Source organism: Triticum urartu, chromosome 1A, assembly GCF_056163025.1.
Source record: "Triticum urartu cultivar PI428250 chromosome 1A, HENAU_Tu73, whole genome shotgun sequence".
NCBI classification, from domain to species: domain Eukaryota; kingdom Viridiplantae; phylum Streptophyta; class Magnoliopsida; order Poales; family Poaceae; genus Triticum; species Triticum urartu.
This window is the reverse complement of record NC_141873.1, coordinates 303692840-303705924: the sequence shown is the minus strand read 5'-3', so window position 1 is coordinate 303705924 and position 13085 is coordinate 303692840.

The following is a 13085-nucleotide window of genomic DNA, read 5'->3' as shown; positions in this document are numbered from 1 at the left end:
CTCCGGTGTCTATATAAACCAAAGGGTTTAGTCCGTAGGACAACATACAATCATACCATAGGCTAGCTTCTAGGGTTTAGCCTCTACGATCTCGTGGTAGATCACCTCTTGTAATACTCATATCATCAAGAACAATCAAGCAGGACGTAGGTTATTACCTCCATCAAGAGGTCCCGAACCTGGGTAAACATCATGTCCCCTGCCTCATGTTACCATCCGCCTTAGACGCACAGTTCGGGACCCCCTACCCGAGATCCGTCGGTTTTGACACCGACAATAACTTTGAGGTGGTTTCGTACCCTACAATAATCTCTTCGTTTGTTCTCCGCTGTTAGTGACTTTGGAGTGACTCTTTGTTGCATGTTGAGGGATAGTTATATGATCCAATTATGTTATTATTGTTGAGAGAACATGCACTAGTGAAAGTATGAACCCTAGGCCTTGTTTCCTAGCATTGCAATACCATTTGTGCTCACTTTTATCATTAGTTACCTTGCTATTTTTATATTTTCAGATTACAAAAACCTATATCTATCATCCATATTGCACTTGTATCACCATCTCTTCGCCGAACTAGTGCACCTATACAATTTACCATTGTATTGGGTGTGTTGGGGACCCAAGAGACTCTTTGTTATTTGGTTGCAGGGTTGTTTGAGAGAGACCATCTTCATCCTACGCCTCCCACGGATTGATAAACCTTAGGTCATCCACTTGAGGGAAATTTGCTACTGTCCTACAAACCTCTGCACTTGGAGGCCCAACAACGTCTACAAGAAGAAGGTTGTGTAGTAGACATCAAGCTCTTTTCTAGCGCAGTTGCCGGGGAGGTTAGCGCTTGAAGGTATATCTTTAGATCTTGCAATCGAATCTTTTTGTTTCTTGTTTTATCACGAGTTTAGTCTATAAAATAAAACTACAAAAAAATGGAATTGAGGGTACCTCATATGCTTCATATTTTTAATATCTTTCATGACAATAAGGATTCTAATAATTGTGCCAAAATGCTATAAGAAGAATGCATTAAAATGTTTTTGACACTAAATCTTTGAATGATGAGCATGATGGCAATGTTGTTAGTCTGAACTCTTTGAATATCCATAGTACTAATGATGATTGCACTAGTCATGATGAAAATGTCTCTTATAAGCATGTCCATTTTTGTGGAGTGCATAGGGTTTGCAAGTACACACCAAATAGGGAAGATAGATTTTGCAAGAGGCATAAGTATCTAGAAACTAAATGGTTGCAAGAAAGGCTAGATGTTTGTGCTGAAAATTTAAATTTTCTTAGCCATCCTTGTGAACTTTGCAATGAACGTGGTCATCTAAATATCCAATGCAAATTGTTTCATGATCGAATCGTGTCCAAAAATTGTGATGACTTGATTTCCCTTGACATCATAATGAACTTAGTTTGCTTCTGGGTTACGAAGAAATGAAACTTATAACTAATGATATTCCAGAATTTTCCCTTGATAAAGTTCTTGATTTTGATCTAGAGGAAATTTATATGTATTGTGAAGTGAATTGCATTGAAAATCCTTGTATTGTCAATTACATAAAGTCAAGAAAACAATTAGAAGATGAAGAGAATACTAATGAAAGGGAATAGATTTCCCAATATCCTCCTATTTTTTCTTATGATGAATCAGGTAATGAGGAGGAGCCTTCTATCCAACCAATCTCATTAATAAGGAGCTCCAAAAAGATTGTTAAACCCACACATGATGTGAAGATGAAAAAGAAAAGACGTAGAAGCAAAGGTAAAAAGGTATCCCTCCCAAATGATGTTGCTCCTATTACTCATTGTGGTTATGATAATTGCTATACTATTGGTGCTATCCATACTATTAATGATGAGAGTGATTATGCTTATGATATGAAAAGGCCCAAGCTTGGGGATGCTATGTTTAATGGAGATGATATTTTTAGTCTCCCAAGTTTTGATGAGCAAATTTATTATGATGATAGCATGCCTCCTATTTATGATGACTATTGTGATGACACTTATGCTATAAAAAATTGTGATGATTATATTTATAAAACTTTTCATGATTATGATTACCCTTTTTCTGAACATTACTCTTTTAATGTGGAAACAATTTATAGTATTCGAGTTTCTTATGATACTCCCACTATTCCGAACGAGAAGAATTTTGCTTATGCGGAGAGTAGTAAAATTTCTATGCTTGTAGATCATGAAAAGAATACTTTATGTGATGGTTATATTGTTGAATTCATTAATGATGCTACTGGAATTTATTATGAGGGAGGAATATATGCCTGTAGGAATTGCAATAATATCAAGTTTCCTCTCTATGTTGATGTAGGGTGGAACCCTAGTGGCCGATTTTTCACGAAAGGAGCGGATCCCGTGAAGAACACGAAGAACACGAGGGAAACAAGGGGAAAATCACGAGGGGAACACAAGAGAACACTCAAACCAACAAAAATGATCACACATGCGCTAGATCCATGAACACAAAGGGAGATACAAGATCCAAAGTCAACAACAGACGATACAAGAGGTAACGGTCTTCTCCGTGAGGAGGTCTTGATGAGGCCGCCCAAGAGGGGGTCTTGATGATCTTCTCTGCAAGGAGGTCTTGAATCCAAAAGGATCTTCTCTGTAGAGGCTGCGGTCTCTCTCGTGGAGTAGATCCGATGTGGATGAGCAATGCTCTATCTCTAAAATGAGCTAAACCAATGCTAACCCTAACTAGAAGGAGGTGGGGGTATATATAGTCTAAGCCACGAAGGGGTAAGTGGGAAAGAGGGATACATGGTCCCTTGGCCCGTTTACTGTGCGCAGACAGGCGCCGGATGTCCGGGCTGGGGGCCGGATGTCCGGCCGTTCGCGGGTGGCCGGATGTCCGGGGCACGGGCCGGATGTCCGGGCTGGAGAGGTCGGTCTTGGTGCTCTCTGGATAGGGGGAGCCAGATTTCCGGGCACGGGCCGGATGTCTGGCCCATTGCGGGGCGCTGGATGTCCGGGGGTCGGCCGGATGTCCGGCCGCTGTAGAGTCGCCTAGCGTCTGTCTCTCTCTTATCTTCTTCTGGTTGGTGGCGCCGGATGTCCGGGCTCTTGCGGGATGTCCGGTCACTGTAGCTCCACGGCGACTCCACTTGAGGCACTTCTCGATCCGCTTCCGCGTGGACTTGTCCTATGCTTCGAGCATCTCCATGGTCGTCTCCTCGGTTCCAGAGCACACATAGTGTCTTTACATTAGGTAGCAACCATGTCTCATACGAGTGGGAAGGGGAAGCATTTAGGAATGGGTTCACCTTGTGTCCAATGGCGTATGCTTGAGTGTACATGGGGATGATCGTAGGATGCTCCACATCATCTCCCCTCCCTTGGGGAAGATCCGACCTCGGATAGAAAACCTCATCACCATGGAAACGGTTATCATGGAAGGACTTGTAGTTGGACGAAGAGGAAGACATGGCACAATCCAAGTACTCCAAAGTGTCGTCGGAGGAGTATACATGCAAAAAGAGAAAACACAAACAACACTCGGAAATACAATGGTTAGCGCACTCAAAGGGTCCATCATGTAAGAATGAGTTCGTTCGGCAAGATTGTTCATGAGAAAGCACATGAAGCTTATGAAGATGATATATAATGATATGCAAAGCATTCATCGGAACAATAGGATTTGTAGTATGCACAAAGGTGTGGTGAATGTGATCAAAGCAACCAGTGTGCAAAATGATGTCATAATGGGATGGTTTATCAAAAGCATGAACATGGCAATTGATGCTCATTGTGATGTGATCATGCAATTGATGGTGAGCAATATGATCATCATGTATGAATATGCCATCAAGGAAGATCACAACAAATTTGCTAAGGAAATGCACAACCTCATATATCATGGACGACATGGGAATACAAGATGCAACAAGGCAGTCATAATGTGAGTCAACCCATGCATAAGATGCAAATTTTTCGTGTGTATGAAATGTCCATCGAGCATGACATGTGTGAACACAATCAACAAATATGGAGGTGTTGGTGTACCAATGCTCGATGTCATGTCATGAGTTTGAGAGCTCCTCAATGTGAAGGTCCATAGAACCAATCTCCAATGTCGCTCCTCCGTTCGCAAGATGTATCATGTAGACAATAAGAAAGAGGCAACAATGAAATAATGACCTATCCAATATGCGTATTTGAGAATGGCTCAAAGGGAATGAGTTCACCTTTATGAGACTGTCGAAAATGTTGGTGTTGTGCATCATGTACGCCTTCACATGACCAAGGTGTTTCATGATGGTGCCACCTTGTGAATCCTTCAAAATGATAGAACATGACAAACACTCGGAAAAACAAATGAGGTTAGTGCAAATGCAACACCTATCATTCGAATGGTGAGATACCCAACAAGTGTTTGCATCATGCTCATCATAAGAAAGGACAAGGGAGCATTTCATAGTATGGAGGCATATGATGCGAGAACAACCAAAGAGATTAAGCGCAATCAAACAAGCATGCATCACAAGTAATATGTCCAAGTCTCCACGATCAATAAGCATAGATGCAACAATTGGAGGCAAGCGACAATGAACAAGATATATCATGTGAGAGGCATGAACATATATGTCATCAACCCAAGAAAGCAAGTAAGAATGGAACATGGGTGATGCGACAAAGCAAGCAATAGTGATTAGGTCAAGCAAGCTAGTAGTGCGAAGATGCAACGTACTAGAAGGAATCATGGCAAGCATGTCATGGGTGCAAATAGTGTGCATGAATAATTCACATGACATAGCACAAGCATGAAAGGATGCTATGAGCAAAATAGCATCAATAGCATGAGGCACATGATAAACATGGCAATAGCAACAAGGATCTCCACCAAGCATGCAAATACACATAGGAGTAGCATAATAGTGAATCATGGGTAGATGCACGAAAGGGTCACAATTGCATGGCAAAGGCATAGAAGTAAGCATAGCATGCAAAGTAAACACGGTAAAATGAGCATGAAGCGATAAGCGGTATATAGCCCATAGCCGTGTGAGAGCCAAGTGAGAGAGATGCACGTAGTCGTTGCGCGAAAGGAACGGTGGTAAGGATAGTCCACGGGATCTCAAGTCATCTTTGCTCTCAAGAGCTCGTTTCGTCAATTCTTGGGATTGAGAGGTTGACGAGTATACGTGAGTACCTACACAAAACAAAGACAAAGGGAAAAATTGTGTGTGTGTGGTAGATGTACACATCATCCATCATGATGCGCACATGCTTGTGTCGGTTAGCACAAAATATCCAATGCTCAAATAAATGAGATGTGTGATATAGAAACATGTCATACATCATGATAGGTTTGTTGTTATGTATAACATAATGGAGACTCAAATTATGTAATGCATCATGGGAAATATGTAGAGCATTGTTATTCATGGAATGCATATTGTGCAAGCAATTATGGGAATCATTCAAAGTATGGAATGCATCAAAATCTCCTAATATGTATGAGGAAACTATGGGGGTCTCCTCATGAGCATTAATGGAAACATCACATGGACAATATTGACAACATCCAAAACAATGCATAGTTGGAACATTGTGATCATGGCATGGCATAGTAGATGAATTGCGCAAATCATGTAAAGGAAGCATGGCAATGTCATTGCAAGAGAAACAAAAGCCAATGACCATCATCTCGTCACCTAAGCCGTAAGTGCAAATGGGATTTATGTGAATGGGGCATGCATAGTCACTATGTTGAGATTGAAAAGATGCAATATGGGATATCTCACTCATAGCATATGACAAGGTTAATGGATTGTCAAACATGATGCGACCAAAAGAATTTTCACATGATATCCTATGGAGCATAGCATCACAACTAGGCAACTCGACATGCTCGTCATCATATTCATCATAAATAGGTAAGTCATGACATGAAGAAGTCGCACTAGCATGAAGCATGGGTATAGGTGGATCAACATCATGCAAGGAATCATTGGTGAGATAGTCCACTAGTGGGACAAGAGAAGCACCATCACCTAGTTTACCTTTGGAGCATCGCTCATGTGTTGTAGGTGAGGTGTCGAAGACCAAGTCGTGGTCATCTTCATCTTGATGGAACCATGTGGGGGTGCATCTTCTTCCACCATGGCCATCATCGTCTCCATTGGAGGTATGGACTCGTCGAGGATAAGCATGTAGTTATGTAGGAGACCTAGCACCAAAGAAGAAAACTGTAACACCCTCGATGCGACTATATCTCCCACGTGTCGAGGCACGACTTAGAGGCATAATCGCATTGAAGGCATATGTCGCAAGTTAGGCAATCTTCACAACATCCCATGTAATATAAATAATAAAGGGGAGATAACATAGTTGGCTTACACTCGCCACGTCAATCAAGTACATAAATAACATTACATCATCCAAACACTCATGGCCCGACTACAGCGCCAAAATAAAAGATAACCCAACATGCGACACGGTCCCAATCACCCCAACTGGGCACCACTACTGATCATCGGGAAAGGAAACATAGTAACATTGAGAGTCTTCGTCGAACTCCCACTTGAGCTCAAACGCGTCTCCTGGAGCGGAATCATCAGGCACTGCATCTGGTGTAATAGTAATCTGTGAGCCACAGGGACTCAGCAATCTCGCACCCTCGCGATCAAGACTATTTAAGCTTATAGGTAAGGCAAGGTACATATATGTGGAGTTGCAGCAAGCGACTAGCATATATGGTGGCTAACTTATTCACAAAAGAGAGCGAGAAGAGGAGGCAAAGCACGAGCGAGAAACTAGAGAGCAACCTGCGCAAACATTACTCCAACACCGTGTCCACTTCCCGGACTCCGCCGAGAAGAGGCCATCACGGTAACACACTCAGTTGATTCATTTTAATTAAGTTAAGGTTCAAGTTATCTACAACCGGACATTAACAAATTCCCATCTGCCCATAACCGCGGGCACGGCTTTCGAAAGTTCAATCCCTGCAGGGGAGTCCCAACTTAGCCCATGACAAGCTCTCACGGTCAACAAAGGAATAGACCTCCTCCCAAGACATTCCGATCAGACTCGGTATCTCGGTAATAATAGACACTTCGACAGGTTAAAACAAGACCAGCAACACCGCCCGAATGTGCCGACAAATCCCGATAGGAGCTGCACATATCTCTTTCTCAGGGCACACTCAGATAAGCAATCTGTACAACTAAAACCAGCCCTCGAGTTTCCCCGAGGTGGCGCTGCAAGGGGCTCTAGGATGGACCAACATCAGAGGAGCACTGGCCTGGGGGGGTTTAAATAAGATGACCCTTGAGTCTGCAGAACCCAAGGGAAAGAAAAGGATAGGTGGCAAATGGTAAAACCAAGGTTGGGCATTGCTAGAAAAGCTTTAATCAAGGCGAACTATCAAGGGGTTCCCATTATAACCCAACCGCGTAAGGAACGCAAAATCCGGGAACATAACACCGATATGACGGAAACTAGGGCGGCAAGAGTGGAACAAAACACTAGGCGAGAGGCCGAGCCTTCCACCCTTTTCCAAGTATATAGATGCATTAAGATAACAAGATAATATAATTATATCCCAACAAGTAAATAAATGTTCCAACAAGGAACGGCCTCCAATCTTCACCTGCAACTAGCAACGCTATAAGAGGGGCTGAGCAAAGCGGTAACATAGCCAATCAACGGTTTGCTAGGACAAGGTGGGTTAGAGGTTTGACATGGCAATATGGGAGGCTTGAAAACAAGTGGTAGGCATCGTAGCAATGGCATAGCAAAAGAGCGAGCAAACTAGCATAGCAAAGATAGTAGTGATTTCGAGGGTATGATCATCTTGCTTGCACAGTTGTCAGAGTTGACTGGATCCTCAAAAGCAAACTCAACGGGCTCCTCATTAGCAAACTCGTCTCCCGGCTCTACCCAAACAAGACAAACAAGCAACAAGGACACAATCAACCACGTGCAAACTCAAACAACACAATGCAAAGATGGTATGCTATGCGGGATGCAATGCGGGATGCCAAATGCAAGATATGATAGGAAATACAAGAACCTGGCCTCAACTTGGAAAATCAAGTGTGCCACCGGAAATATGAGATGAAATCGCTTGAAAACGATATAAAGAACCCCGGAATCGGAGTTACGGTTTGGAAATGGCAAGCGATTCAAAAATGACACCGGTCTGCGATTTACAGCAAGTAGCCATCTAAATGCAATGAGATGAACATGCTACAGCACCCAAACATGACAACAAAATACATGGCAGGGATGCATTCAAGATGCTTAACAAAAGTCTAGCACTGTGCTACGGCCAATTCATCCATTAACAGGTTCAAACAAGCATGGCAAAAATACATATGACAAACAGATCTCAGACTTAGTGAAATCAACACTTGTCTGGAATTTCAGATCAGATAGCACTCTTCGGAGCAACAAAACTACATGCTACAGGACCTGAACATGGCAAAGTAAAGCATGGCATGGAGCTACTCAAAGAGCTTAACAAAAGTCCCTTAGTGACCTTGAGCCAAAAGGAATCAGAAAATACAATTGCAAGCATGTGAACATAGCAAAAACATAATCAGTTTTCAGACTTAGTGAAAACTGACACATGCTGAAATATAACTCAAGTAGGCATGTTTACGAGCTCGATGCACTCACTACAGAGCAAGTCATGGCAAGAAAAGGATACATCCATCAAGAAGGAACAAAATTCAAGCTAGACATGGCAAGAACAATAGCATAGAATGCATGGATCAACTACAGCATCACCGGCAAAATTGCAAACAAGTTGACAATCTGCCCAGATTCACAAAGTAGCAAAAGTAGAGCTCGACTGACTCAAGCTAGGGTGCTCCATAATTGCAAACACAGACATGGATGGATAGATCACTACAATATTAACAAAACATCCTTAATGATCATCCTCAAAAGAGGCACGGATCACTAGGAAATAACATGAACATATGGCATCATGAGATAAACAGGTCAAGGACTTAGTGGAATTGCTAAGTCCCTGAAAACAGAATTAGCAAGTGCACCACTTTGCAAGCTTGCACTAGTCACCACACATATCACAAAAATACATGGGTTGCACTTCTAGAAAGATGACAAAACCCTTAACAAAACATATGTAGAGCATCAGGGCATATCATGCACACATTAATCATGGCAAAAATGACAAAAAGCTAAATGGAGTAGCAGATCTGACAATTATCCCAATTAGCCCTGTTCTAACAGCATTTCGGGCATCAAGATGAGCTCAAATGAAAATGATGCAATGGAAAGAAATGATGTACTCTCTGAGATGAACATTTTGATATGCTATATGCATGAATCGGAGCTACGGATGCAAAGTTACGGGGCTAGGAAGAAGGGCACATGGATCTGCAATTCCTGGGACTTAGAGGAAAAATCAACCCGCGAGAAAAGTCAAGTCGGGACACGGAAGCCGAGGCGGTGGCACGGTTCGCCGGAGAAGTTGAGGACGGCAGCGGCCGGGGTTGGGGGCGCCGGATCCGGCTCTCCCGCGGGCCGGATCTGGCCGGAGGCGAGGCGGGGAGGCGGCGGAGCGGCCGGAGGGCGCGGTGGCCGCGGCGGCCCGGTGCGGTGGCGGGGCGCGCCGGCGAGCAAGGTGGCGGCGGCTCCGGCCGGCGAGCAAGGCGGCGGGGTCGAGGCGCGGGCGAGGGAGCCGGGCGGCGGCGGCGCGCGGGCCGGGAGGGCCGCGGTCGGGCTCCCCGGGCCGGAGCGGTGGGAGGCGGAGGTGGACACATGGCGGGCGGCGGTTGGTTGGGGCGCGGCGGCGGACGCGTCCAGCCCGAATCGGACGTGTCCGTCGGCGGGAGGTGCAGTTTTTAGGGTTTCGGAGAGGGAGATCCGGATTTCGGGGAAGGGGTCTTTAAATAGCCATAGAGGGAGCTAGGAGAGTCCAAATGAGGTGCGGTTTGCGGCCACGCGATCATGATCGAACGCTCTAGATGATGGAGCAGGTTTAGGTGGGTTTTGGGCCAAATTGGAGGGGTGTTGGGCTGCAAAACACACGAGGCCTTTTCGGTCCCTCGGTTAACCGTTGGAGTATCAAACGAAGTCCAAATGATACGGAACTTGACAGGCGGTCTACCGGTAGTAAACCAAGGCCGCTTGGCAAGTCTTGGTCCAATCCGGAAACGTTTAATCCCCACACACGAAAGAAAGCTAGAATTGACCACCGGAGGAGAACGAAGCGCCGGAATGCAAAACGGACAACGGGGAAAAAGCTCGAATGCATGAGATGAACACGTATGCAAATGCAATGCACATGATGACATGATATGAGATGCATGACAACGACAACAACACACGGAGACAAAAAACACGAACCCGAGATAATAAATTAACTTAACGCCAGAAACGGCAAGAGTTGGAGTACAAATTGGGAAAGTTACATCCGGGGTGTTACAACACTCCACCACTACGAAAGGATCTCGTCCCGAGATCTAGGACTAAAAGAACGCCGGGTACTCAGAATGGAGGTGATCCTCGCATTCCCAGGTAGCTTCACGGTCGGAATGGTGTGACCACTTGACTTTGAGAAATTTGATTGACTTGTTGTGAGTCTTGCGTTCAGTCTCTTCAAGAATAGCAACTGGGTGCTCACGATAAGAGAGATCTTCTTGGATCTCAATGTCCTCGAAGTTGATGGTGCGGTCAGGAGTCTTGAAGCACTTTCACAGCTGAGAGACATGGAACACGTCATGAACATTTGCAAAGTTTGAAGGAAGCTCGAGTTGATAGGCGAGGTCGCCTCTCTTGCTGACAATCTCGAAAGGTCCCACGTATCTAGGGGCAAGCTTACCTTCGATACCGAAGCGACGAGTACCTTTCATAGGAGAGACACGGAGGTAAACATGATCTCCGATCTCGAAAGCCAAAACGTGGTGCTTACTATCATAGTAGCTCTTCTGACGGGATTGGGCTGCTTTGAGGTTATCACGAATGACTTTGCACATTTCCTCTGCCTCTGTGATTAAGTCATTACCCAAAAGCTGACGTTCGCCGGTTTCAGACCAGTTGAGAGGGGTACGGCACTTCCTGCCATACAGAATTTCAAATGGGGCTTTGCCCAAACTTGCTTGAAACTGTTGTTGTAGGAGAATTCAGCATAAGGAAGACAATCCTCCCACTTCATGCCGAAGGAGATCACACAAGCCCTGAGCATATCTTCAAGAATCTGGTTGACACGCTCGACTTGACCGCTAGTTTGAGGATGGAAAGCTGTGTTGAAGCGGATGTTGGTACCCATGGCCTTTTGAAAAGAATCCCAAAACTTTGAGGTAAAGATGCTGCCACGGTCTGAAGAGATCACTTGTGGAATACCGTGCAGAGAGACAATACGAGAGGTATAGAGTTCCGCCAATTGAGCTGAAGTGATCGACTCTTTGATAGGCAGAAAGTGAGCCACTTTGTGAGTTTGTCGATGACAACGAATATAGCATCATTGCCACGCTTGGACTTTGGAAACCCAGTCACGAAGTCCATCTCAATGTGGTCAAACTTCCATTCTGGAATGGCAAGAGGTTGGAGAAGACCTGCTGGCCTTTGGTGTTCTGCCTTCACTCTTCTGCAGACATCACATTCATTCACGAATTGAGCGATCTCACGCTTCATTCGGGTCCACCAATAAGCTTGCTTGAGGTCCTGATACATCTTCGTGCTCCCAGGATGGATGGAGAGGAGAGAATTGTGAGCCTCATTCATGATCACTTTACGAAGTTCACCTTTGGGTACAACAATACGATCCTCGAAGAAGAGAGTGTCCTTGTCATCAAGGCGGTAGCACTTGTACTTGGACTGACTCTTGGCAATCCCAATCTTCACCTTTTTCACCATAGCATCAAGAAGCTGGGCTTGGCGAATCTGGTCTTCTAAGGTAGGAGAGACTTGAAGATTGGCGAGGAAACCTTGAGGAACAACTTGCAGATTAAGTTTGCGGAAAGCTTCACAAAGCACGGGTTGATAAGGCTTGAGAATCAGACTGTTGCAGTAAGCTTTCCTGCTCAATGCGTCAACAATCACATTAGCCTTGCCTGGAGTATACTCAATACTCGGATTATACTCTTGAATCTTTTCGACCCATCGAGTTTGCCTGAGGTTGAGATTAGGCTGAGTGAAGATGTACTTGAGACTCTTGTGATCAGTGAAAATGTCCACTTTTCTTCCCAAAAGAAGATGTCTCCAAGTCAAAAGAGCATGCACAACTGCCGCCAACTCGAGATCATGAATGGGGTAGTTCTTCTCATTAGGCTTCAACTGGCGAGAGGTATAAGCAACAACTTTCTTCTCTTGCATCAATACTGCGCCAAGACCTTGGAGAGAGGCATCACAAAAGACCTCGTACGGCTTGGATTCATCAGGCGGAGTCAGAACTGGAGCAGTGATCAATTTCTCTTTCAAAGTGTTGAAAGCAATATCACACTCCGGAGACCAAACGTACTTGACGTGCTTCTAGAGAAGATTAGAGAGAGGCTTCGCGATCTTAGAAAAGTTTTCAACGAATCTTCGGCAATAGCTTGCGAGACCGAGAAAGCTACGGAGTTGCTTCACGTTCTGAGGAGGTTCCCAATTCACAATTGCAGACACCTTCTCAGGATGCACGGCGATGCCCTTGGCCGAGATGATATGACCAAGATAAAGAACCTCATCAAGCCAAAATTCACACTTGGAGAACTTGGCGTAGAACTGATGTTCCCTTAGCTTATCAAGAACCAAACGCAAGTGCTTGGCATGATCTTCCTTGTTCTTCGAGAAAACCAGAATGTCGTCGAGATAGACCAAAACGAAGTCATTGGTGTAGGCGTTGAAGATGAAGTTCATCATGCGAGAGAACGTCGGAGGAGCGTTGACGAGGCCAAAAGACATGACAGTGTATTCATATGAACCAAAACTTGTCCTGAAAGCCGTCTTGGGAATATCTTGCTCACGGATTCGAATCTGATGATAACCCATACGGAGATCAAGCTTGGAGAATACTTTGGCACGTTTGAGTTGTTCGAACAGCTCATTGATGTTGGGAAGTGGGTATTTGTTCTCTATGGTCTTCTTGTTCACTGGACGGTAAT